Source organism: Callorhinus ursinus, unplaced genomic scaffold, assembly GCF_003265705.2.
Source record: "Callorhinus ursinus isolate GAN/ISIS: 27379988/994484 unplaced genomic scaffold, GSC_fseal_2.0 scaffold11, whole genome shotgun sequence".
In the NCBI taxonomy this organism is placed as follows: Eukaryota; Metazoa; Chordata; class Mammalia; order Carnivora; family Otariidae; genus Callorhinus; species Callorhinus ursinus.
In genome coordinates, this window is record NW_027397073.1 from 52,823,116 (window position 1) to 52,851,112 (window position 27,997).

The window sequence follows — 27,997 nt, forward strand, 5'->3', positions numbered from 1 at the left end:
GGAAAGGGTTCAGGAAACAGAAACCAGCTTATCGTGAGGAAGCACAGGCCAGGAATCGTTCAAAAACATTTTATCTGTTACAAGGGGGAAAGAAGTCTCTAGGACAACGATTTGCCTCAGCTGGGAGAAGCTAGGACCTGGTGGAAGAGACCGCCCTTCACTGAGGGGGCTGGGTGCTCAGGTCGCTGCACAGGGCTCGCCCTGCCCTTACCAGCAGAGGTAGGAGGAACCTGGGTCAGGAAGGACCCAGGTATGAGAGGTCTGCATCCCTATTACCCGGCACGGGATCCGGCTCATTAGATTGGCAGGGAATGTTACAGTCAATGGAGTGGACTAATTCTGGCCTTTGCTACTGATTCACTCTTTGGCTTTGTCAAGCTTTATTGGGTAAGTATCTGTTTTTCCCTCTATAAAATACAGCTGATAGGGGCGCCTGGGTGGCTCAGTCCGTTAAGCGTGGCCTTCGGCTCAGGTATGATCTAAGGGTCCTGGGATCCAGCCTGGTGTGGGGCTCCCTGCTGAGTGGGGAGTCTGCTTCTCCCTCTCCCTCTGCCACTCCCCCTGCTTGTGCTCTCTGTCTCTCTCTCAAATAAATAAATAAAATCTTAAAAAAAAAAGGGGGATGATAATAAATAAAACCTACCTCGCAAGATTTTTTCCAAGTGTGAAAAAGAGATGATATTGAATGTCACTTGGTGAACTCAGAAATGTAGGGATAAAAGATTCTTAATTCTTCAATACCCCCAGATAGTAATAGGGTAGTGACTAAAAATAAATGCTTCTTTTCTCATTGGCATTCTTTAATAGAGTAGAAAATGTAAGTTTTTTTTTTCCTTCATGAAATCAATATAACTATTTTCATATTGAAAGAGAAAAATGTGGGGGTGCCTGTCTGGCTCATTCGTAGAGCGTGCAACTTGATCTCAGGGCTGTCAGTTCCAGCCTCACTTTGGGTACAGAGATGACTTAAAAGCAAAATCTTTAAAAAAGAGAGAGAGAGAGAAATGTGTCAGGTGAACATTTTTATTCTTTGAGATCTGGCTCTTAATGCAGTCAAGTCTGCTAATTACTGCTCAAAGCTCATCTTGTTCGACACTCATTCTAACAACAAGATTAGTTTAGAATCATTAGGTAAAATTCTGCCCCAAAATTTGAATTGAGATTTGATTAGAGTTTTGTTAAACCTGGTTGTTAGAATACTGAGCCTTCTCATTCAGGAAGATGGTAGTTTGATTCACTTACTCAAATTATTATTTTTGTCTGAATACTTTTTTTTTAAAGATTTTATTTATTTGACAGAGAGAGAGAGAGAGAGAGAGACGAGAGAGAGAGAGAACACAAGCAGGGGGAGTGGGAGAGGGAGAAGCAGGCTTCCCGCTGAGCAGGGAGCCCTATGCGGGGCGTGATCCCAGGACCCTGGGATCATGACCTGAGTCGAAGGCAGATGCTTAAGGACTGATACACCCAGGCGCCCCTCTGAGTATATTTTGGAGTTTTCTTCATAGAGTCTAGTGTATTTTTTGTTAAGAATTTTATAAGTTTTTTTCATACTATAAAAGAGACTTCTCTGCATCATATTTTAGCTGTTTATAAATGATATAAAGGAAAGTTACTGTGCTCCTAAAAATTTGTCCTATAGTTGCCATAATAAAAATAGCAATAATAAATGATAAAATTATACTAGTATTGAACAGTTGCCAAATGGCAGGCACTATGCTGTGTGTTTATATGTATTTTCCTGTTGAATCTTCACAGTAGCCTTATCGTTACTTGCCATTATTATCCTAATTTATAAATGAAAAAATTGAAGTTCAGTGAGATGAAGTAACATGCCCAGGGTCACCCAGTTCATTACTGAGCACATAATTAGTTCCCTTAGGTTTTCTAGATGCACAATCATATCATTTATACAAAATGAGAATTTTGTCTACTCCTTTCCAAGAGTTCTGTCTCCTGCTTTTGTTTCATACTGCACTGAACTGGTCATAATTATAGTAAAACGTTAAATAATCATCTCTTAAATGTTCCTGAAGCCTCATCCACTGAGTGGACATGAGTATGTATGATGCCAGTCAGCTACAGTAATGATAACAAGAATCCCTGACACTTACGGCACACCAAGACAGTCTGAGTCTAGAATTGATGCTCTCAACCCTGTTACTAATTCAGGAACTACTCTTGCCTGTTCTAGCATGTTCCGTGCCACTCTAGCATGATCCTCATGCTTCAGCCTTTTTTTCTACCATCTCCCCCCAGTTTCCTGGCTTTGTAGCCAGGCTTTATCTCCAAGTCTAGCCCCAGTTGGACTGGTGATCCTGTTTACCCTGGGATCTTATTTGGTACTTTCTTGTACCAAAATGGTCTTCCAATAATGGTCTCTTGGCTCTACCAATGAAATTAAATAAAGAGGTGGCCTATCTCTGCATCTTCTTTAGGCCTCAAGACCCCATCTTATTTAAGCCCACAGTTTCCTTTTACCAACATACACGATCAAAGTCTCTTCCAACTTCCCTTTAAAATATCTTTGAAAACAACAAAAAAAAGAGGAATTAGCAAGATCATTTTGTTAATTAAAAACTCACCATACCTAATGTCAGGAAGAATAAAGAGAAGTGATACTCTTCTACTCTACACTTCCATATTCTTTCTAAAGGGCAACTTGACAGTGCATGGTAAAAAAAAAAAAAAAAAAAAAAAAAAAGAATTTTACATATTCCTTGACCAAGAAATCACACTTGTTGGAATTTATCCCAAGTCATCATGGATGAACACAAATATATTTCTATAAAAGTCTTTATTTCAGTATTATTTATGATGGTTAAAAATTTGTAGAATCTAGATGTCCAACAATGAATGGTTTGTTAAGTAAATTATACTACATCCAGAGGAATATTTCATAACATGGGAAAGTTCACAATATACACTGTTAGGTGCAAAAAGTATAACACTACTCAACATATAGAGTATAATCCTGTTTTTGTTATATAAAGATATATTCATTTTTCTATAACTATGTGACTATAAATATCTATTGTCTATATATTTATGTATCACTATAGAAATCACTACAGAAAACAGAAATATATACCCCCAAATGTTAAATTTTGTAATACTTGTGTCATTGTGTAATTATGAAGAAATATGGTGTATTTCTTCTTTTTGCTTACTGAATTCTGAATTTTCTACAGTTGACATACATTACATTCAGAATAGGAAAAAAAAGTTATTCTTAACAGCCATTTGTTAATTAGGTTTTGGCAAAAAGACACAAACTGTAGGGCTCAAATAAGATAGAAGGGTTCTTAAATCTCCCCAAACTATCTCAAAATGAGTGGCTCAGTGTTATGATGAAGCTGTATTCCCGTTATTCAGGAGCTAGATTTCATTCACCTCGTGCTGCTGTTATCTGGTTTTTATCCTTTCCACTTGGTAGAAGCTGGCTAACTTCTACATCCATATTCTAGCCCACTGGAGAGTCCAGGACAAGTAGATTTGTCTATAAGGAGATGACCTGGAAGTTGCACACTTCATTTCCATTCACTATGGGCTTCATCCTGGTCACATGACCACACCAGTCTACAAGGCAGGCTGTGATTTATAGCTCCCTGCCACAGATACATGTTCCGCTAAATTTGAGGGTGAGGAATTATTACTATAATGAAGAAGGAGGAATGAATACTAGGAATCAATTAATAAACACTTCCCCCAGATATTATAAAGCTACAATAGTTAAAATACTGTAATACTGTGGTACAAGAATAAATAAAATAATGGAGTAGACCAGGTAAACCAGAAACAGGCTCAAATTCATTTAAGATTTAAGCATATTTAAAAAAAAAAAAGGTAGCTTTTCAAATTAGGATGGATGACAGAATGAATTATTCAATTGGTGATGCTGAGAACTGGATAACCATTTGGAAAAAAAAAACAAAATTAGATTAAATAACAAAATGTATTCCAGATGTCTTACATACTTAAAGTGCTATAGGGAAAAATTGATGAAAATGGTGACCAGATTGTACTTCTGCTTTAGTTGGTTCCCCATTCCACAGATCTCTGGGCCTTATTGAGCCTAATTATCTCTTCCTTGACCTTTGGCAACCAGAACTTCAAGTCATATGCCACATGGAAGGCCATGTTTGTATTAGGTCAGAAGAGTGCTTTCCACTTTGTTTTTGTTGTTGTTGTTGTTGTTGGTTTGTTTGTATCCTTTCTTTGATTCCTTTTTCTTTATGTCCACCTTATGTGTTGCTAAATACAATACATAACACTAGTAATCCACATAATGACTTCCAGTTTCCACCTGAGACTACCCTAAGTGCATCTGATTGTATTCTCTGCATATAAAAAGAAGTCTCCAACTCAATAACAACAAAAAACTCTATTAAAAAAAAAGGGCAAATGACTAGAATAGACATTTCTCTAAAGATGATATGCAAATGGCCAAAACATATGAAAACTTGCTTAACATCACTAATCATTAGAGAATGGAAGGACACCTAGCTGGCTCAGTCAGTAGAGCACGCAACTCACAATCTCAGTGTCATGAATTCAAGCCCCACATTGGGCATGGAACCTACTTAAAAAAGAAAAAAACATAGAGAATGCAACTGAAAATCACGATGAGATATCACCTCAAAGCACATTCTACCCACTAATAATAGGATAGCTAATATTAAAAATTAGAAAACAAAACAAAACAGAAAATTAAAGTATTGGTAAGGATATGGAGAAATTGGAACCCTTGTGTGCTATTAGTGGAAATGCAGCTGCTATGGGAAACAGTATGGCGGTTCCTCAAAAAATTAATAAAAATAGAACACCATATGATCGAGCAATCCCACTTCTGAGACACATACTGTATGACTCCATTTGTATGAAGTATCTAAAGTAGACAAATTCATAGAAACAGGAAGTAGAATGGTGGTTACCAGGGGTTGGGGGAAGAGGGAAACAGGGAATTATTGTTTAATGGGTACAAAGCTTCAGTTTTGCAATGAGAAACCAGTCTGGAGACTGGTTGCACAATGTTAGTATACTTAACACCACTGACCTATGTATTTAAAATGGTTAAGATAGTAAATTTTTGTGTTATATGCTTTTTACAATAATTTCTAATAAAATTAATCTCATCACAGAATTTGTGGTTTCAGACTGCAAGAATCAGAAATAGAGATTTCTTGTATCTGAGCCATCCAGCATGGTAGCCACCAGCCATATATGGCCATGTAGCACTTAAAAATGACTATTCCTAATTGAGATGTGCTATAACTTAATAACACACACTGAGGGCATGTCTGGCTGGCTCAGTCAAAAGAGCATGAGACTTGATCTTGGGGTTGTAAGTTCAAGCCCCGTGTTGAGTGCAGAGATTGCTTAAAAATGAAATCTTAAAAAAATAAATAATAATATACATGGAGGTTCAAAGACCTAGTACAGAAAAATATTAAATATCCAATGACTTTTATACTGATTACATGTTGAATGATAATATTTTGGATATACTAGGTTAAGTAAAAATACATTTTTTAAAAGATTTATTGATTTATTGATTTTAGAGAGAGTGTGTGAGTGGGGGGAGGGGCAGATGGAGAGGGAGAGAGAGAATCTCCAGCAGACTCCCTGCTGAGCATGGAGCCCCACTCAGGGCTTGATCCCATGACCCTGAGATCATGACCAAAATCAAGAGTCAGACACTTAACTGACTGAGCCACTCAGGTGCTTCAAGTAAAAATATATTAATATATTAATTAATATAATAATATTAATTAACCATCAATATTAATAATTATTAATATATTAATATAATATTGGTATATTATTAAAGTTAATTTTAGGGGTGCTTGGGTGGCTCAGTCAGTTAAGCATCCAACTCTTGATTTCGGCTCAGGTCATGATCTCAGGGTCATGGGATCAAGTCTTGATTTGGGCTCTACGCACTGGGTGTGGAGCCTGCTTGAGAATCTCTCTCCCTTTCCCTCTGCAACTTCCATCCTCAAAAAAAATTTTAATTTTACCTGTTTCTTTTTACTTTTACTTTTTTTTTAATGGAACTACTAGATTTGGCAGAGATTTTGAAATAATCAGACCAGGAATTTTAAATAACTATGAATAATATGTCAGGGAGTCTAATGCAGAAGATGGACAACATAACAGCTGGGTGATAAGAGCAAAGAGATGGGAACTCTAAGAATCAAAAGGAAATGTTAGAAGTCAAAACCTGTGGCAGAAATGAAGAATGCCTTTTTGGGCTCATCAATAGACTACACATGAAAAAAAAGTCTGTGAACTTGAAGATATGTGAGTAGAAACTTCCCAAACTCAAAATCAAAGAGAAGAAAAGAGGGGCGCCTGGGTGGCTCAGTTGGTTAAGCGACTGCCTTCGGCTCAGGTCATGATCCTGGAGTCCCAGGATCGAGTCCCGCATCGGGCTCCCTGCTCAGCAGGGAGTCTGCTTCTCCCTCTGACCCTCTTCCCTCTCATGCTCTCTCTCTCATTCTCTCTCTCTCAAATGAATAAATAAAATCTTTAAAAGCAAAAAAAAAAAAAAAAAAAAAGAGAGAAGAAAAGAATGAACAAGATGGAACAGAATATCCAAGTACTGTGGGACAATTACAAAAGGTGTAACATATAGGGACTGCAATACCTGAAGGAAAAGAAAGAAAAAAACCAGAAGAAAGACTTAAAATAATCATACCTGAGAATTTTCCAAAATTTATGAGACACAAAACCACAGATTCAGGAAGCTCAGAGAATACCATGCAGGATAAGTAACAAAAAATGTATACATAGGGGACGCCTGGGTGGCTCAGTTGGTTAAGTGACTGCCTTCGGCTCAGGTCACGATCCTGGAGTCCCGGGATCGAGTCCCGCATCGGGCTCCCTGCTCAGCGGGGAGCCTGCTTCTCCCTCTGACCCTCTTCCCTCTCGTGCTCTCTATCTCTCATTCTCTCTCTCTCAAATAAATAAAGAAAATCTTTTTAAAAAATGTATACATAGGCATATTATATTCAAACTGCTGAGAATCTGAGACAAGGAGCAAATTTTGAAAGAAACCAGAGATGGGAGAAAAAAACACCTTATCTATAAAGGAACAAGAATAAGAATTACATTGGCTCTTTCTTCAGAAACCATGCAAGCAAGAAGAGAGTAGAGTAAAATATTTATTTATTTATTTATTTTTGGAGTAAAATATTTAAAGCAATAAAAGAAAAAGCCAGCAACCGAGAATTCTGCATCCAATAAAATTATCTTTCAAAAGTGAAGGAGAGGAATGTCTGGGTGGCTCAGTTGCCTAAGCTGCTGCCTTCGGCTCAGGTCATGATCCCAGGGTTCTGGAACTGCGTCCCGCATCGGGCTCCCTGCTCAGCTGAGAGCCTGCTCCTCCCTCTCCCTCTGCCTGCTGCTCCCCCTGCTTGTGTGTGCTCTCTCTCTCTCTGACAAATAAATAAATAAAATCTTTAAAAAAAAAAGTGAAGGAGAAATACTTTCTCAGACGAGCAAAAATTGAGAGAATTTTTCTCCAATAGACCTGCCTTGTAAGAAATGTTAAAAGAAGGTCTTTAGAGAGAAGGAAAATGATGAAGGTCAGAAAATCTGATCTACATAAAGAAAGAGAGTCTGGGAAATGAAGCATTGAGAAATGAAGGTAAAATAAAATAATTTATTATTTTTTTTATTCTTAACCGATCTAACAGATAAAAGTTCAGAATAATAAGAGCAATGATATATGATACAATTCTAGCTTATGGATAAGTAAATTGTATGACAACAATATCATAAGGGATGGGAGGGAGGAATTAGAGATATCCTGTTAACACAGTACATGCACTACCCATGAAGTGGTATAATGTTATTCAAAAGTGGACTTAAATTAGTTGTAAGTGTATATTGCAAACTCTAAGGCAATGACTTAAAAAAAAAAACTTTTAAAGAAGTATAATTGATACACTAAGAGAGGAGAGAAAAAATGAATCATACAAAATGCTCAATTAAAAACAGAGAACTCAGAAAAAGAATGGAAGACCCCAAAAAACAAAACAACCCATGGACATACAAAAACAAAGAACAAGAACAGTGAGTAAAAACAGTCATAAATATGGCATATATTAATCCAGGTATATCAATAATCACTTCAAATGTGAATGGTCTAAATATAGCAATTAAAAGACAGAGCCTATCAGAGTGGATAAAAATAACAAGACCCAGCAATATGTTGTCTACAAGATTAAATATAAAGACAGATTAAAAGTAAAGAGATAGAGAAAGATATACCACGTTAACACTGACCAAGAGAAAGTGGCAGTAGCTATATTAATTTCAGACAGATTATCTCTTCCAATACCTTGGAAGGCAGTACTCATGCCAGTCAGGCTCATAGCTCTAGGAGAAGTGTTTGAGGAAAGTCAGAATGTTTATGTGTATTGATTGTTTTTTTCTGTCTTTAGCTAAGTCCTATGAGAGGAATGAGTCCAGGCAAGAGTTAGTCAGGTTTGAGAGCAGAGTGAAATGGAATACATTTCCCCTAAGGATGTTTGGTAAAACCTTTCTCATGTGCTCTTTACCAGTCAGCAGGAGCTAGCCAGATTAGCAAAGTCTGGTTGCTTTCCAACCTAAGCCAGTTGCTTCACATGGCATCAGGTTATTCTTCATGATATTTTGAGTGTGGATATGAGCCATGTACCAGCCAGTGAGTAAAAGAGGAGGCTCTTCAGGCTTTCCAGACACCATGTGTGGTTGTGGTTATTTGACCAAGGAGTTGAATGGAAGGAAATATACCAGAAATAATATATTAAGAATCCACGAGACTGATCTTCAAGAACTTAGCATATATCAACCCCTAAAGCAATCCCCAGGGCCCCCACAACTGAACCCATGTGGGAGCATACCCTTCAATACCACTTAAGATGTGGCTATGAAAGATAGTTGATTGAAGAACCTTCCAGAGGCAAAGCCGAAAACCACAGTGGGTGATGAAGGAGACTGCCTGGCAGAGCTGGGGTCTAATGGGGAAACACACTTTATTGCCAGGGCCGGGAGCCTTTCACCTTAGCAAGCATTACACGATTGCCTTAGTTCAATGGTTGCTCTTTCCCTCTTTTTCTGAAAGAGGATTCTTATGATCCCATTCCTAATTCACCATTGTTTTTGGTGAGTGGCACAGATAATTTGTTTTTCAGAAGATGCTCACCTGAAAGAGTCACAGAGTGTCCTGATGGGGGAATGTATGTCTCAGAAATCCTAGATTTTGAACTGAATGAAGTGGTCAGATGGAAATTTGTGTTGTTTCACTTGAACAGGGGACAAAGTGTGTTTTCTATGTAGGAAGAAGGCTGAGCATGTATAATTGGCTGATCAGGGGGTGGGTTGTAGCCGGGACTGTATGCATTTTCCCCTCTTCCTCTAGCAATAGAATTATCAAATTTTAGATTAGCACATGGCCATTCAGCCAAAGGCTATATTCAACTCAACCTCCTTAGCAGCTGGGTTTGACTATGTGACTTGGTTCTGGTTATTGGGATGTGAGAATTCATATATATCATATATTCTTAAGCTATTATAAGAAATAGGCATGCCTGCCCTGTTCCTTTCTCTCTCTCTAGTGTCTGAAAAGTTGATAGGGGGGGCGCCTGGGTGGCTCAGTCGTTGAGCGTCTGCCTTCGGCTCAGGTCATGATCCCAGGGTCCTGGGATTGAGCCCCATGTGGGGCTCTCTGCTCAGCAGGAGGCCTGCTTCTCCCTCTCCCACTCCTCCTGCTTGTGTTCCCTCTCTCGCTGTGTCTCTCTCCGTCAAATAAATAAATAAAATCTTTAAAAAAAAAAAAAAGTTGGGCGCCTGGGTGGCTCAGTTGGTTAAGCAACTGCCTTCGGCTCAGGTCATGATCCTGGAGTCCCGGGATCGAGTCCCACATCAGGCTCCCTGCTCAGCGAGGAACCTGCTTCTCCCTCTGGCCCTCACCCCTCTCGTATACTCTCTCTCTCATTCTCGCTCTCTCAATAAATCTTTTTTTTTTTTTAAGATTTTATTTATTTATTTGAGAGAGAGAGAATGAGAGATAGAGAGCACGAGAGGGAAGAGGGTCAGAGGGAGAAGCAGACTCCCTGCTGAGCAGGGAGCCCGATGTGGGACTTGATCCCCGGACTCCAGGATCATGACCTGAGCCGAAGGCAGTCGCTTAACCAACTGAGCCACCCAGGTGCCCCTCTCAATAAATCTTTAAAAAAAAAAAAAAGTTGATAGGTAGCAAGAGCTAAAGCAGGCATCTTAGATTATGAGAGAGCAGCCACAGGGGTACCTGGATGGCTCATTTGGTTGAGTGTCTGACTCTTAATTTTGGCTCAGGTCATGATCTCAGGGTCCTTGGATCAAGCCATGTTGGGCTTCTTGCTTAGTGGGGAGTCTGCTGGAGATTTCTCTCTATCCCTCTCCCTCTGCCCCTCCCACCACTCATGGTCTCTTGCATGCACTTTCTCTCTCTCTCTAAAATAAATAAATACATGTCTAAAAGAAAAGAAACAAAAACAAGAGCAGCTATGGTAGAACAACAAAATAGAAGGAGTGTGACCCTCAGCACCTCAGAGCTGCCATATTAGCCCTGGAGTGCTTATATTCAGACTGACACAGAAGAAATAAAGTTCTTTCCTATTTATTTGGGTCTTTGTTAAAGCAACTAAAGCTTATAACCTAATTAATGCAGGTTTATGATCAAGTATCATATCTTATTACATTGTAACTTTTTCTCAATTGTGATTCTTTTTATTATAAGCAGCCAATCAGTAATAATACGAAGAGTATCTGGGAGTAATAACATGTAACAGGTCTCTACTATAATCCAAGAGCTGGAAGTTCAACCAACCCTTGCAGGATCTAAAACAGGAATTAGAGAAGATATCAGGAAATGGGGTAATTCTCATCTCTGCTTCTACAGAGCAGATCTTCTCTACGTTGGTTGGCATATGACCCAATATAATTGAACTGGGCCCAGCTTTACTTCATTTCCTAACAGAGACAGAATGGGACCTCCTTTCTAATTCCAGAGGTCCCAGGATAGGGAATCTGGCCCAGCTTTGGCTAGGGTCTACTTAAATCAGTCATCCCCTAGACTGGTATTAGAGAAGAAAGTTCTCAGAAAAGTTGGTGTCAGCTTCATAGATAACCTATGGGTCTAATATATGATTAATTTATGTTTCTATCTTATGCATTATACTTTGTTATAAGGTGTAAAGAAACAGGAACTCCTATTCATTGCTAGTAGAAATGCAAATTTGCATTGTGAAGTGGAATTTGGCAACATTTAACAAAACCACGCATGTTTATTTTTGACACAGCAATTGCACTTCTAGGAAGTTGTCCTCAGGATACATCTTCAATACTATGAAAATACATATGCACGAGATTGTTCACTGCAAAATTGTTTGTAACTGCAGTCTAAATGTCCAAACCTAAGAAAGTAATTGAAGTATGGTGCATCTATACAATGGAGTACTATGGAAGTATAAAAAAAAAAAAAAAGTAGGAAAGTTGATCTCTATAAACTGATATGGAGTGATTTCCATATATTTATATTTCTTAGGTGAAAAAAGGAAAGTACTTTAACATAACAATAAAAAATTAAAAAAAAAAAAAAGGAAAGTACAAAAAAATATCTAAGGTAGTTCTTAAAATGTGGTCCACAACCTGAGAGTCCCTGAGACTTTCTGTAAAATCAAAACTATTTTCCTAATACTACTTACTAAGCCATCATTTGTCTTTTTTCACTATGTTGGCATCTCACTGATGGTGCAAAGACAATGACGATAAAACTGTTGGTGCCACCACAAATCAAGTTTGTGACAAGTGCACTTACTGCAACATACTCTTGGGGGCAGGAGGGGGACAATTTCACCTTGATGAAGCAATAAAAATTGGTAATATTATTGAAACTTGACCCTAAGAACATGTCTTTTCAATATTCTGTGTGACTAAATGGGAAGTATATATGAATCACTTCTGATGCACACAGAAAATGCTGGTTATCTCAAGGAAAAGTATGTCCGCTGTTGTTTGAGTTACAAGCTGAACTAGCCACTTTTTCATGGAACACCATTTCTACTACAAAGAACAGATGATAGACAAACTATTGTTATTCAGACATGGGTATTTGACAATTTCTTTTTTTCTTCTCAGCTATGACTGAAGTGAGCCTATTGCTTCAAGTAAAACAACTGATAGTATATGTTACTGGTGGTAAAATTCAAACTTTCAAGTCAAAAATTAGAATTTTGGAAAAAATCCCATCTACTACTATGGGGTTTTCAGCTGATTTCAGCTTAAAGACTTTTCTGATGGGTTCAGATATGATATTAAATCAAACAATTTTTGATAGTGTACAATACAATGTATCAACATTGGGAGATCCATATACTTAAGTGAACCATAATTTTCCAAATGACCAAAACATGATGGTACAAAATCATGCCTGGTTAAAAAATACTATCAAAGTATAGGGGTGCCTGGGTGGCTCAGTCGTTAAGTGTCTGCCTTTGGCTCAGGTCATGATCCCAGGGTCCTGGGATCAAGCCCTGCATCAGGCTCCCTGCTCAGCGGGAAGCCTGCTTCTCCCTCTCCCACTCCCCCTGCTTGTGTTCCCTCTCTCACTGTGTCTGTCTCTGTCAAATAAATAAAATCTTAAAAAAAAATACTATCAAAGTATAAAGTAGATCAATAGATTTTAAAGCAATAGAATTTTTAAAAGTTTGTTGATATGGCTTCAGATTGCACATGGCAACTAACTTTTAAGAAACTATCACTATTGTGTTTTAAATATCAAAGAAGATGCACAAAACCTGGAAAGACTGTTAAAATACTCTTCCCTTTTCCAAAGACATGTCTATTTGAGGCTAGCTTTTCTTTACATGCTACTACCAAAACAATATATTGCAGGAGATCACTTGAAGAAGCAGAAACAGAATCCAGCTGTGTTCTATTAAGGCAGACATTAAAGAGATTTGCAAAAAATATAAAACATTGCCATCTTCTTTCTATTTTTTTTATTTGAGAAAGTGGAGTCATTTTTCACAAAACTATAATATGTTTACATTTCAGGAGTTTATTATTGTTAATTTTAATTGAACTAGTAAATAAATGTTTTTACAATTTCTCAGTTTTAATTTCTAATACAGTAAATATAATGAATCTCACCCACATAAACAAAAGCTCTTTGCTTCTTCAGTAATTTTTTTTTAAAGATTTTATTTATTTGAGAGAGAGAGAATGAGAGATAGAGAGCACAAGAGGGAAGAGGGTCAGAGGGAGAAGCAGACTCCCTGCTGAGCAGGGAGCCCGAAGCGGGACTCGATCCCGCGACTCCAGGATCATGACCTGAGCCGAAGGCAGTCGCCCAACCAACCGAGCCACCCAGGTGCCCCACTTCTTCAGTAATTTTTAATAGTGTGAAGAGACCCGGAGATTACAAAGTTTGAGAATTGGTGATCTATAGTGTACTATCATGTAATAAAGAAATATACATATATTGACTTATTTTTCTGCAAAAAGAAACAGAGGAAGGAGACACTAGAAACTAATAATCTTGGTTACCTAGAGAGGTTACCTACATGGTGGGAGGAACCTACAGGACTGACCCTTCTTTAGGTAAACCTTATACTTAGTATTGACTTTGGAACCATGCTACTGTTTTTTTGTTTGTTTGTTTGGGTTGTTTTAAGATTTTATTTATTTATTTTGACAGAAAGAGCATGAGCAAGGGGAGTGGCAGAGGGAGAAGAAGAAACAGGCTCCCCCCTGAGTAGGGAGCCTGATGTAGGACTTGATCCCAGGGTGTTGGGATCATGACCTGAGCTGAAGGCAGACGTTTAACTGACTGAGCCACCCAGGTGCCCCTATGCTACTGTTTTAAATATAAAAAAAATAATGACAAAATCAAAAGAATGTGGGGCAACCATAAAATAAAAAATTTAAAAATAAACCTAAATGTATTCCAAAAGAATAACAGTCATATTGAAGAGGGTAGAATAAAGAACTAACTCAAGTAACTTTTGAAGATAGTATTTTGACCTTATACCCTCAGACTAAAGAAAAAAAATATTGAATTATAATAGTAGGTTTGTTCTTTGCAGAGGTATGGTTGATATATTCTAGAATTGAACATGTGCTAATTGCTTGAGAGTAAGGGGACACAGGTTTCTCCCCGTCAGAGAAGAAAGTTACAACTATGAAAACCAGGAAGACTGAAATGAGTCTTGTGGTGTTGGATTGAAACCATGAATTCATGGTTTTCAGCATACAGATACAGGTGTGTGTGTGTGTGTGTGTGTGTGTGTGTGTGTATGCACATGCCCACCTCTGCCCCCTCTGATAGGTCCTAAAAGTAATGATACTCCAGTAGTTATAAGCACACCTAGAGCCCAAGTCTTGATTTTTAAATACCTTCTCTACTGAAAATAACCAGCATTCCTTGGAGAAATAATTGATTCCAGGGCTGGGACAGGGAAAAATCAGTATGAGTCTGGAATATTTTCCCATACCAGAAAATAGAAAGTCCTCAAAAAATGACAGAGTCAAGTCAAAAGGATATGGGACTCAGTTTGAGGAACTCCCACTGGCCAAATGTGAGACAATTTGAGCTTCAAAATAAATAATAGTGATCAGTTATAGCTCACTGAATAGAAGGATTCCACAAATCTATACTGATATAAACAAGCAAACAAACAAATGGGGAAGGAAAAGCTCTTAGTAGAATGCCAACAATAGTAGATGCCAACAAATAAATGCAAAAGAAATGGTGTTAGAAAGTGGTAAATATGGGGGCGCCCAGGCGGCTCAGTCGGGTAGGCATTTGCCTTCAGCTCAGGTCATGATCCCAGGGTCCTGGAATCAAGTCCTGCATCAGGCTCCCTGCTCAGCAGGAAGTCTGCTTCTCCCTCTCCCTCTGCCTCTGCCTCTCCCCCTGCTTGTGCTCTGTCTCTCTTTCAGATGAATAAGTAAAATCTTAAAAAAAAAAAGGTAAATATTATAGTCATATTTGATTCAAGCTAGAATCACAATGGATTGGACACCACTGTAACCAAGTAATTAAAGTTAATATTACTAGTAAGGGGACAAGTCAACACTGAAATCAAGTGCCACCTAATACAATGTACTGAGAAGGGCATAATGTCACTTTTGTGATCTGGCAAAAATGCACAGCCGCAACCTAATTATGAAGAAACATGAGACAATGCCAGAGTGAGTGTGCTGCTCTAAAATAACAGGCCTTTACTCTTCAAAAATGGCAAGGTTATGAATGACAAAGACCGTCTGTTCCAGATGAAAGGAGACTGAAGAGATACACTGACTAAATACAGCTTGTGATTCTAGATTGGGTCTTAGCCTAGAAATTTTTGCTTTCTTATGAAAAACATTATTTGACATTATTTGACAACTAGCAAAATATGAATCTGGTCCATATTTGGGGTAATAGCATTATGTCAATGTTAGTTTCCTAAATTTTTTTTAAAGACCCACTTAGAGAGAGAGAGAGAGAGCTTGAGCAGGAGGGAAGGGCAGAGGGAGAGAGAATCCTCAAGCAGATTCCCCGCTGAGTGCAGAGCCTGACAGAGTGCTCGATCCCAGGACCCCGAGATCACAACTGGAGTCAGAACCAAGAGGCGGCCACCCAACTGAGCCACCCAGATGCCCCGTTAGTTTCCTAATTTTGATCATTGTATTATGTAAGGGGATGTCATTGTTCTTAGGAAATAAAACACAAGTATTTGGAGCTCAAGGGGCAGCATATCTGCAATTTATTCTCAACCAATTCAAGAAAAAAGGGACATATCTGTGGATTGAGTGTGTGTGTGTGTGTGTGTGTGTGTGTGTGTGTGTGTTTAAAATAATGAACCAAACCTGAAGAATCTGGGTGGTGAAGAGTATGTGGGAGTTCTTTGTACTATTCTTACCACTTTTTTATAAAGTCAAAAGTATGTTAAAATAAAAAATCACAAAACAAAAGTAAATGAGAAAGTAAGGAAATTCAGACACATGCTCTAACATGGATGGACCTTAAAGACGTTATGCTATGTGGAATAAGCCAGCCTCAAAAGCACAAATACTGTGTGGTTTAACTTATCTGAGGGATCCAGAGTAGTAAAGTCATAGAGACAGAAAGTAGAAGAGAGGTTGCTCAGGGCTGGGGAGAGGGAGGAACAGGGAGTTAGTGTTCAGTGGGTATAGACTTTCCATTAGGGTCATGAGAAAGGTTCTAGTGCTGGTGATGGTTGCCCAACATTGTGAAGTTACTTAATGCCACGGAATTGTACACTTAAAAATGTACCATGTACCATTTTACATTATGTAGAATATACCACACATACAAAAAAAGTAAATGAGGATTCACAGCCCCAGATTTCTACTTAACCCCACAACACCAGCGTTCCTTCCCCAGAACTGATTACAAACTGCAGATTCATTCAACAAAACCTTTAAGGAGCAGCCTCCTTCCAGACCAGAGATCTCGTAACATCTTGCCAATCACAGTAAGAAATGGCCTATTAAATAATAGTTATGAGCTGGCTCAGGAAGTAATCTGTCACTGCAGTAATGAGCCAACAGCCTGTTTGTAGGCATCCCAAGGATGGTGACCAAGAAACCAAGCATTTTGCAAGCCTTTGCCTGTTGCACCCTTTGACCTCTGCTGTGTGAACAGGAAAATTAAAGCAAAGTGAAATTGCTGACTTCTGCAGTCTGAATTCGGGCACTGGCCTGGACTGAAGTAGGCCCACGTTCTCATCTAGGTTACTCATTATTTTTTTATAGTATCAACAATGGTAAAGTGTTTTCTATACTTAAAGTGTTTGTAGTAATTGCCTGTACAGCATCAAATATCAAGGCACCATAAATCCTGTCTTATTTTTTAGAAACTTCGAGTACCAAGTGAAAAACATCATTTCCCTTTTCACAGCTACAATGACATTTCAGGCCTTCCATTTTTTTTTTCTTTTTTTCCAAGCCTTCAATTTTTTAAAACCCCTTTAACCAGACTCTTTGCCCCTAATTCATTCTGGAGAAAATGGCAAACTCTGTCCTCCAAAAGTGTTGCCAAATAGTCACCATTTCCTACAGAATAAGGCCCCGTACCCCACCTCAGCCTAGTAGTTTGACCTCAATATATGTTTTGAGGTTTATCTTCCATGTATCTGCCAAATTAGACCACCAAACCTTACAATGAATCCCCCAAAGAGTGCACCCATTTTCAAGACTTTATTTATTTGTTTTTAAAGATTTTATTTATTTGACAGAGAGACAGCGAGAGAGGGAACACAAGCAGGGGGAGTGGGAAAGGGAGAAGCAGGCTTCCCGCGGAGCAAGGAGCCCGATGTGGGGCTTGATCCCAGGACCCTGAGATCATGACCTGAGCCAAAGGCAGACGCTTAACGACTGAACCACCCAGGTGCCCCCATTTTCAAGACTTTAAATATACATTGGTGAGTTGTTCTCTCACCAGCTTTGAACACGAGGCTTCCTTTTCCTCAAATCCTTGCCAATCCTACTTTCTTCAGCTCTTGAAATTCACTCAACTACTCATCTTTTCTCCTCCTTTGAACTCCTGGGAACATTCATCTATTGTTCTTTGTTTACTTAATTTTCACACCAACCAGCTTCACACTGTACACATAGTAAGCACTCAAGAATATTTGTCAGTGTTTGCCAAGTGACTTAATATCACTATTTCATTCATGCAGAACCTCTCATTGTACCTAGAACCTGAGGCCAAGGTCTCTTTAAAAAAAATAACACCTACTGGTTTTTATGATAAAAGTAAGTCAATCCAAGCTCACTGCAGAAAACCTGCAAGAGGGCCCCTGGGTGGCTCTGTCGGTTAAGTGTCTGCCTTTGGCTCAAGTCCTGATCCCAAGTCCTGGCATCTAGTCCTGCATCAGGCTCCTTGCTCAGCCGGGAGTCTGTTTCTCCCTCTCCCTCTGCCTCCCCCTCCCCCTGCTCATGCTCTCTCTCTCTCAAATAAATAAAGTCTTAAAAAAAAAGAAAGAAAAAGAAGAAAGAAAGAAAGAAGAAAGAAAGAATAAGAAGAAAGAAAGAAAGAAGAAAGAAAGAAAGAAAGAAAGAAAGAAAGAAAGAAAGAAAGAAAGAAAGAAAGAAAGAAAGAAAGAAGAAAGAAAGAGAGAAAGAAAGAAAGAAAGAAAGAAAAAGAAAAAGAAAGAAAGAATCTGCAAGAGAGAGGGGAGGCATACTCTCACCACTTGGACATAGGCATTATTTTACATTGAGGGTGACAGACTTGATGCAACAGATAAAGCTGAAACCTAGAAGTACATAATTTTATTTTTGTTTTGTTTCTATGGACATTGTGTGTGGAGTGAATGAAGTTTATAGTGTAGGTCCAGAGGCCCCCAGCTAAAAGAAAATAAATCTTCAATTTCATTAACCTGGAAGAAAGAGTACAAACTCTTGAAAGTCCTCCAAACTTTCTTGGCTTTATTTCTAAAGAACAATCCATAGCTGGGACAACGGCTCTGTGCGAGTGGCCGGCGGTGGGGGAGGAGGCGAGGCCTCTAATCTTACAGCTAATCAGTTAATCGATGAGGAATGAATGTCAACTTCCCATTCCAGCATTGTAAGCTTTTTTTTCCCCCCCAGTTTAGACCGCCTGTTACCAGATAAGGATTCCTTAACAGTAACATCATTAAACCTTTTCATAGCTTGAAGTCCAACAAACTAAATTTGTCTTATTATTTTCCCTGGATTAGAGGGTTTTTTGCATTTTTCATGCAAGTTACAATTTAAAAAATAAGATGTATTGTGGAGAAATGGGAAAAGCAAGTGTACATTTAAGTTGTATTGGAGAGGAAACTTTTCCTAAATATCATTAGTATGAAAAACGGGGACTTTATTTTGTGAATTGGATTTCAAAGCTACAAAGAAGGGCGTGTATCTCAGACTGGGGGTGGGGGTGGGGGATCTCAAGAATTCTTGGAGGCTCAACAAAATGTCGACAGAAGGCAAAGCACTGTGCTTACAGAAACATTAATCCGTTTGGAAAATGCACTTTGCAATCAGACAAATAGGAAGTGACAAGTGACTGATGAAGTAGAAGTTTGTGTAGCCTTTTTCTATATTCTTTCCCATAAAGAAGCTGATAGATGAACATATGATTTTATTAGATGAAAACAAAGTGAACCTAATTCAAGAAATCTAAACCTTTTTTTGAAACAGTTGTTTTGTTTAGTTTTTAAAACTAAGGGGCGCCTGGCTGGCTCAGTCCGTAGAGCATGTGACTCTTCATCTCAGGGTTGTGAGTTTGAGCCCCACGTTGGGGCGTGGGCCCGACTTAAAATTTAAAAATAAATAAATAGGGGCGCCTGGGTGGCTCAGTCGTTTAAGGGTCTGCCTTCGGCTCAGTTCCTGATCTAGCCCCGCATTGGGCTCCCTGCTCGGCGGGAAGCCTGCTTCTCCCTCTCCCACTCCCCCTGCTTGTGTTCCCTCTCTTGCTGTGTCTCTCTGTCAAATAAATAAAATCTTTTAAATAAATAAATAAAACTAAATGGGATTCTTGCTAAGTACAAAACATTTAGAACAAATCACAGATTTCTGATTTCCAATGAGGGATAGTGTGTCTAAGAATTATGAGACAGAGAGAGAAGGAAGGAAGCAAAGGAGAAAGGGAGGGAGGAAGTAAAAACAGTTTAGCTATCTGAAATTCTACTTTTTTCAAACTTTACGGTCAGAATGTCATGTTTCTACACTGTGGAATAGGCCTGTGTGTGTTTTCATGTTACCATCTGGCTGCCCTGGCTGAAAACAACTCCACACTAGATGTATCAAATCTTTCTAGACTTTCCTCCCCCATCTTCCTATTCTTGACACACACACACACACACACACACACACACACACACACACACACACACACGATGCCCAAGGAGGAAATAATTGGCCTTAAACACATTTGTAGCCATTAATTTTTAAAAGTAATTTATTTCTTGGGGCACCTGGGTGGCTCAGTCGTTGGGCGTCTGCCTTTGACTCAGGTCACAGTCCCAGGGTACTGGGATCGAGCCCCGCATCGGGCTCCATCCCAGGGTCCTGGCATCGGGCTCCCTGCTCAGCGGGAGGCCAGCTTCTCCCTCCTCCACTCCCCCTGCTGTGTTCCCTCTCTTGCTGTGTCTCTCTGTGTCAAATAAATAAATAAAATCTTTAAAAAAAAAGCAATTTATCCAAAAACTAATGATGTAATATATGGTGATTAACATAACAATAAAAAATTTAAAAAAAAAAGCAATTTATTTCTTTAGGGCCAGCAGAGTAAAACAGTAGTTCTAGAAATCTCAAAGTGAGATACTGATTTGGTGAATATGTTGCCTGAACCAAAAAAAAATCAGGACACATGGTCTGACTATTCAAATAGGAGAAATGGAAATAACTATTTGAAGATAGAACTGTCCAAAAAGGAAAATTTACCTCTATTATTGGTCTAAAAGAGGCTAGGAGAACTAAAAGCCTTAAAATGCCATCTACAGATAAAATGTAATTATTCTCCCTGGCAAGAAGAAATGTTTAGTCATAGCAACAGAAATAGCTAGAAAGGAAAACTACAATTGGGCATCATTATGGGACTTCTTCTCAGCCCCATTAGTAAACAGACCACTTAGACTAGGGAATAAAGAGTTACCAGCCAGGATATTAACTGTAAGAGCTTATCCAGAAATAATATGATGTCTGGTATTTGCTTCAAAATAATACAGGAGAAAAGGGAGTGTGTGAATTTGAAGCCAGAGTGGCCTTGGGTTGATAACTGTTGCATGTAGGTGATGGGTATGTGGGGATTCATTATACTAGGATCTCCATGTTAGATATTTAAATTTTTCCATAATAAAAAGTAAAAAAGCAAAACAAAGAAAGACATTCTAGGCATGACTGAGTCTTTGTTTTTTGAGGTCACCTGGCTATTTTTAAGGTCTTTTAAAAAAATGTATTCGGGACTAGTACATATGGGTGTGGATTGTTGCCAAGCACAAGCAGAAGGGGAGAGAAAAATAGGGACTGATTAAAACATTTATTTCACCCTTGAAGAGGAGCCCTGATCATCTACTCTGTAAATGTGTGGCTGAGGACAGCTCCCAAAACGGGTTGGAAAAATAAAATAAAATATATCTGAGTTTTAAAAATAAAGGATATCCAAGTAGCTTGGACATGAGGATGTTTTCCTGCCTTTTAAGGTAATATGGGAGAGTTGTTTTGGCTTTTTCATGACATCCTGTGGAGGCCTGCTGAAACACTTCAGGAGATAACAGATTGTTCGCTTTCACAAATATGCCAGGAGAAAAGAAAGCCTTTACTTAAATGTTCCAGGCCTTTCAGGGGATATGCTGACTCCCTCCGTACATTGATAGCATGTATGAATTTGTTTTGTGAGAGAGCATCTTGCCCTATTTTTACATGTTGGAATACTTGGCCAAATTTTCTCTAAAAATTACCTGCATCGGGGTTAACTTTTCTAATTTTGCAGATTTGGTCATCCAATTCAACAATGTAAATGGTTTGACAGCCTTTGTTATTGTGTCCTGAAAAAGGCAATGAATAATGAGCTCCCAGGGTGTCACTGAAGGTTATTCGCACTTGCTAATGATTAACCACCCATGGCTCCTGGCCCGCAGAGCCAGACTTAAAGGCCCCAAATACAACTTCAAACTCCTATTTTAGATCCCTGCTTATTTTTATATAGGATCTTCAAAAATCCCCTCTAACTCAAACCAGAACGAAACCTCAGTGTCCAATAAATGGGGATTGGTACATAAATTAGATCCCCAGTTGCAATGGACTATTATTTGGTCATTAAAAATGATCATGGCAGACATACCTTACAAGAAATGTTAAAAGAAGTTCTTAAGAGAAAAGGAAAATAATACAGGTCAGAAACTCAGACCTACATAAAGGAAGAGCACAGAAGGAGTAAGTGAAGGTAAAATAAAAGTATGTAGGCCCCCTGCACCCACCTATGATGGGATACTTGCCTCTCTCTCTTCTCAGGCTTGTACTAAAAAATTACAAGATGAAAAAAAGTAAAAGCCCCTTTATTATGAATCTTATTCCCTTCTTTTTCTTCCTTCAAAAGTAGCCATTGTGAATATTTCCTTGAGTTAATATTTGAGTTTCATTCCAAAAAATATAGGCATAAAATATTTTACACAAAAGGGATAATTGTTCTGTACCTTGCTTTAAAAAACCTTATCACTATATATTATTAATCTTTAATATATTATTAACCTTATCAATATATATTATTAATCAGTCTAATTTACTATTTTTGTTGTAATGACTGCTACATAAGGTTTCCATGGTTTGTTTTTTTTTTAAGATTTTATTTATTTATTTGACACAGAGAGACACAGCGAGAGAGGGAACACAAGCAGGGGGAGTGGGAGAGGGAGAAGCAGGCTTCCCGCTGAGCAGGGAGCCGGATGTGGGGCTTGATCCCAGAACCCTGGGATCGTGACCTGAGCCGAAGGCAGACGCTCAACGACTGAGCCACCCAGGTGCCCTTCCATGGTTTTTTTATTCGGATTCCTTTTTTTTTTTTTTTTTTGGTGAACTGCCTATCTACAGACGTTGCCCAATTTTTTTTTTTTTAATTTATGCTCTTTTCTCTTGTCAATCTGTCTTTTGTTACTTTTTTTTTTTTAAAGATTTTATTTATTTGACAGAGAGAGACACAGCGAGAGAGGGAACACAAGCAGGGGCAGTGGGAGAGGGAGAAGCAGGCTTCCCGCCAAGCAGGGAGCCCAATGCGGGGCTCGATCCCAGCACCCCGGGACCATGACCTGAGCCGAAGGCAGACGCCTAACGACTGAGCCACCCAGGCGCCCCGTTGCCCAACTTTTTAAACAGAGTTCTTCTTTCCTATGGTCTGTAGGAGTTCTTCATAAATTAGATAAATTGGTCTTATGCCTGACATAGGCTGCAAGTATCTTTTTCCCATTTTCTTTGCTTTTGGAAAATTTAAAGTGTTTTCCCTCAAACTTAAGTTCTTTGAAAACACAAAATGTTTATAAATGTTTATATCTTTTATTGTCTCTTGATTGTATGTCCTGATTGGAGAGGCCTCCCTCACTCCCAAGATCATATTTATGTTTTCTTCCAGAACAGGTTGTGTCAACCTTAGCACTCCAGGCTCCGTGAGCAGGGTAACTTTCGCTGCGGTCTGGCCGGGCATGGTAGAACGCTTAGTGGCATCCCTGGCCTCTATCCACTAGATGCCAGTAGCATCCCCCTCCTCTCCAGTTAAGCTCACCAAAAATGTTTCCAGAGATTGTCAAATGTCTCCTGGGAGGAAAAATCGCCACACACACTGTGCTTGGAGAATCACTGTTCTAGAACATGCGTAGGTGCCTTTTTAATTACCTTAACATTTTAATCTTTATTTTATTTATTTATTATTATTTTATTTTATTTATTTATTTTTAAAGATTTTATTTATTTATTTGACAGAGAGAGACACAGCAAGAGAGGGAACATAAGCAAGGGGAGCGAGAGAGGGAGAAGCAGGCTTCCCACCGAACAGGGAGCCCGATGCGGGGCTCGATCCCAGGACGCTGGGATCGTGACCTGAGCCGAAGGCAGACGCTTAACGACTGAGCCACCCAGGCGCCCTATTTATTATTATTTTAAAGATTTTGTTTTTACGTAATCGCCACAGCCAACATGGGGTTCGAACCCACAGCCCCGAGATCAAGAGTCACATGCTCTATTGACTGAGCCAGTCAGGCGCCCCAACATTTTAATCTTTGATTCAGGTGAATTTTATTTTTGTTAAAGAAGTGAGATTGAGATCCGGCTTCATTTTTAACTAAGAGTAGTCAATTGTCCCGATTGAGCTTATCCCTGATCTGAAAAGACACCTTTGCCAAAAGTCTAAGTCTCCATATATATTCTAATGTGTCTCATTGTTCTTTGTTTTCTCTTCCTTTTTTCTCAGTACAAAACTTTTACATTTTAATTATTATCAACTTCTAAATATAGTTTAGGGGTCCCTGGCTGGCTCAGTCAGTGGGACACCCTTGGTGTCGGGGTGGTAAGTACAAGCCCCACACTGGGTGAAGAGGTTACTTAAAAATAAAACCTTTAAAAAAATAATATACTCTGATACTTGGAGGGGCTTCCCCTGCTGTCTTTCATCCCCTACTTTTTTAGAATTTCCCTGCCTATTGTGAGCTCTTTAATTTTGATGATCTGTGGCAATTTTTAAAAATCCTGTTGGTATTTTAATGGAAATTGCTTTAAATTTAAAGATTGATTTGGGGAAAATAAACATCTTTATGCTTTCACTATTGAATCTTGCTAGAAAGAATAAATTACATTTTTTATTTTACTTAAGTCTTCCTTTATGTCCCTCAGTAGGGTTTTAAAGTTTCCTTCATAAAACTTGCACATATTTCTTGTTAAATTTATTCCTAGATATTTCATCATTTTATTGCGATTATAAATGGGTCCTCCACAGCGTTGGGAAGAGGTAATGGTGATAAATGGAAACACGTGAATGAATTAACCCTTTGACGGAAGGAGGAGAAAGGGAGTAAGTTAAAAACGGGGATGATATTCTGAAAGTCTTATTCTTACTGCATAAATATGGTACTTATTCCAAATGACACATATTTTTTAAAAACAGACACGTCGCCTCCCTGCATTCATTATTGGTTCACCTAACCTTGTTCCCTCAATGTTAATTCACTCTTTTTATTTCTTTGTCAGATGAGCAAAAGCAGACTGTTTCTTACTTACCCTTCTAAAAAAAGAAGAAAGAACAGGAAAACAACCAATAAATAGAATATTTGACACAAGTCATGAATAGGAAAAAGAATTAAAAATTGCCAATAAATACATTAAAATGTGCTCACCTTCTCAAACAAAGAAATGTGAACCTTACAAAAATTAGGTGCTGTTTATTGGCCCAGGTGATTGACAAATATGAAACTGATTGTGAATATGCGGTATTAGTGAGGGCGTAGAGCAAGAGGGTTTCTCACATACTTTTGGTGGGATTTTATTTTTTATTTTTTTATTTTTTAAAGATTTTATTTATTTATTTGAGAGAGAGAGAATGAGAGATAGCACGAGAGGGAAGAGGGTCAGAGGGAGAAGCAGACTCCCTGCTGAGCAGGGAGCCCGATGCGGGACTCGATCCCGGGACTCCAGGATCATGACCTGAGCCGAAGGCAGTCACTTAACCAACTGAGCCACCCAGGCGCCCCTGGTGGGATTTTAAATAGGTAAGATGATTTAGAGGGCCATTTGGCAATATCTATGAAAATTCTGAACACACATACCTTTAACCCAGCCATTCCACTTCCCAGGGACCCTACAAATGTACTCAAGCCCCCCAAAATCTGCATAGAAGCTGACATTCTGCTGAGACACACTAGTTTACAATCAGGAGGAGCTCCTTCGATTTGGATGGTGACCCCAATGTTCTCTCAATTGTTAAGTATTTCAGATATAATTGGACTATTTTTTTGTGCTTAGTTACAAACTAGAAACTACTTAAATACTCATCACTAAGCAAATTGTTACATAAGTGAAAAAAGCAAATTGCAGAATATCATTATCAGTGAAAAAAGCAAATTGCAGAATATCCTGTCAGAGTGACAGGATAAATTATTCAACCTCCCTAGACTCTGAAAACTTCATTTGTCAGATGCAGTAATAAGGAATACTTCTTAGGGTTGTTTTCAGGAATAAATAAGACTAAATAAGTGAAGTGTTGGACACTGCCTGGAATGTTATATTCAACAAATGATTGTATTCTTTTTATTAATGATTCTTATGCTCTCATCTTTTTTTTTTTTTTCAAGTAAGCACTATACCACCTATACGCCTAGGTGGCTCAGTCCTTAAGTGCCTGCCTTTGGCTCAGGTCATGATCCTGCCAGGGTCCTGGGATTGAGCCCCACATCGGGCTCTGCTCAGCAGGGAGCCTGCTTCTCCCTCTCCCACTCCCCCTGCTTGTGTTTCCTCTCTCGCTGTGTCTCTCTCTGTCAAATAAATAAATAAAAATCTTAAAAAAAAAAAAAGTAAGCTCTATACCCCACGTGGGGCTTGAACTCACGACCCTAAGATCAGGAGTCACATGGTCTACCTACTGAGCCAGCCAGGCGCATCCCCTTACAGTCTCATTTTCATGCATTATTTTGTTTAATAAATATTTATTGAGTATCTATGATGTGTGAGGCATTCTGCTAAGTGCATGAAGATTTAATAATGATCATACATTTTATTTAGGAGGGGAGTCAAAGGAAAACAAGTTAACAGTCAAATAAGCAAAATAATTAAAAATTGTGGCTATGGAAGAAATAAAGGGTTGAGCTAGACCGGTGGTTCTCAACCAGAGGTAACCCCTGCCTCCCGCCCCCTCCCCCCACACACACACCATTTCTATCCCCTCTGGAGGACATCTGGCAATGTCTAGAGATGTTTTTATTTGTCACAACTTGGTAGAGAGGGTAATACTGGCAAGTATCGGTTCCCAGCCATGGATGCTGATAAACATTGCACAGGACAGCCCCTGCAACAAAGAATTAGCCAGCCCCAAATGTGAATAGGGCTGTAGCTGAGAAACCCTGAGCTAGATGGTGGGGGGGGGGAGTACATGAATTTAGGTCAGGAGGTCACAGAGACTTCTCTGGAGTGACATTTAGGCCAAATTTTGACTAATGAAAAAGAGCCAGACTTGCAGCAAGTGGTGTGGGTCCATCCTGGGCACAGCGGACTTGAAAACAACAATAACAATGAAAAATCCCTTACATTAGTGTGTAGTATACATATGCCCCTACGGAGAGCAAAGGGGGCAAATTAAGAGCTCTTTCATGTTTCACTGTGTATGGCTGTCTTGTTGAATTTTGGAGAATAGTTTTTTTTCTTCTTTTTAAATTTAAAATGGGGAAGGGGGAATACAAAAAGCAGGCAGATTGGAAGACAGCCTCTTGTAAAACTACAGCGGGAGATCTTAGAGTATGCCCCACCTGTTCAGGAGGCCCTGGTGTATCATCTGTGGTTAGTCTCTGCTCTTAACCACCTTCTAAATCCAATGGACCTTCCCCCAAAGAATGACAGAGATCACCTGATTTAAAGCCAAATATCTATGTCCAATACTTGGTTTTATACCTTTTTGTTTCATTATATTTGATGTGTTATTTATCTTGATTTTAAGGGGGAAAAATAGCCCACCTTACAGTTTGTGTATTTAAATAAGTGTTTCATAAACTGGAAAACACAATATAGATACACACTGTTGCGAATAAAAGGGGAGAGGCTGTGCTCAACTAATAAATCTTTTTGCTCTGTTCCATTGATTCCAAACCCCCTCTAGGTAAAAAGCAATGAGGACTGGACTAGAGAGGGCAAAAGCCTGGGAAAGGAAGTGCAGGCCAGGAGGAAAGTGATTACAAACAAAAGTAGTAGCCCCAGTTACATTATTCATGCAACTAAGCAGAGGAGAGTAATCCGGGTGGATAAAATCACCACAAGATGGTTGTTGTAGCCCAAGCCCTTGGAAAGACAATGGCCAGCTTCTCCTCAAGCAGCTGAAGACCCTCTGACCTGAGATGTGAAAAGATGATTATGGAATCCTCCCGCACTGTTTGGAGCCCGGCAGTCTGCATATTTTATAAAAGTATCTGTTCCCCAGAGACTGGAAGCCAAAGGGATCCAGCAACTGTGTGTCATCATTCTTGCTGGAGGGAAATCATGCTTAATCAGTGGTGGTCCAGGAGATGAATGAAATAAATACACTCTCTGATCACCTGACAGACCTGGCATATATATAAAAAATAACTGCACCGGGGTGCCTGGGTGGCTCAGTCGTTAGGTCATGATCCCAGTGTCCTGGTATCTAGTCCCACGTCGGGCTCCCTGCTCAGCGGGAAGCCTGCTTCTCCCTCTCCCGCTCCCCCTGCTTGTGTTCCCTCTCTCGCTGGGTCTCTCTCTGTCAAATAAATAAAATCTTAAAAAAAAA

The 27,997-nt window shown here is 39.1% G+C and overlaps 1 long non-coding RNA gene across 1 annotated transcript; it reads left to right on the forward strand.

Moving 5' to 3' along the window:
• Positions 1-27,997, forward strand: LOC112835078 (uncharacterized). The gene is made up of 3 exons (XR_003211103.2): positions 1-387; positions 24,445-24,562; positions 27,353-27,997. It is a non-coding gene; the product is annotated as an uncharacterized lncRNA (long non-coding RNA).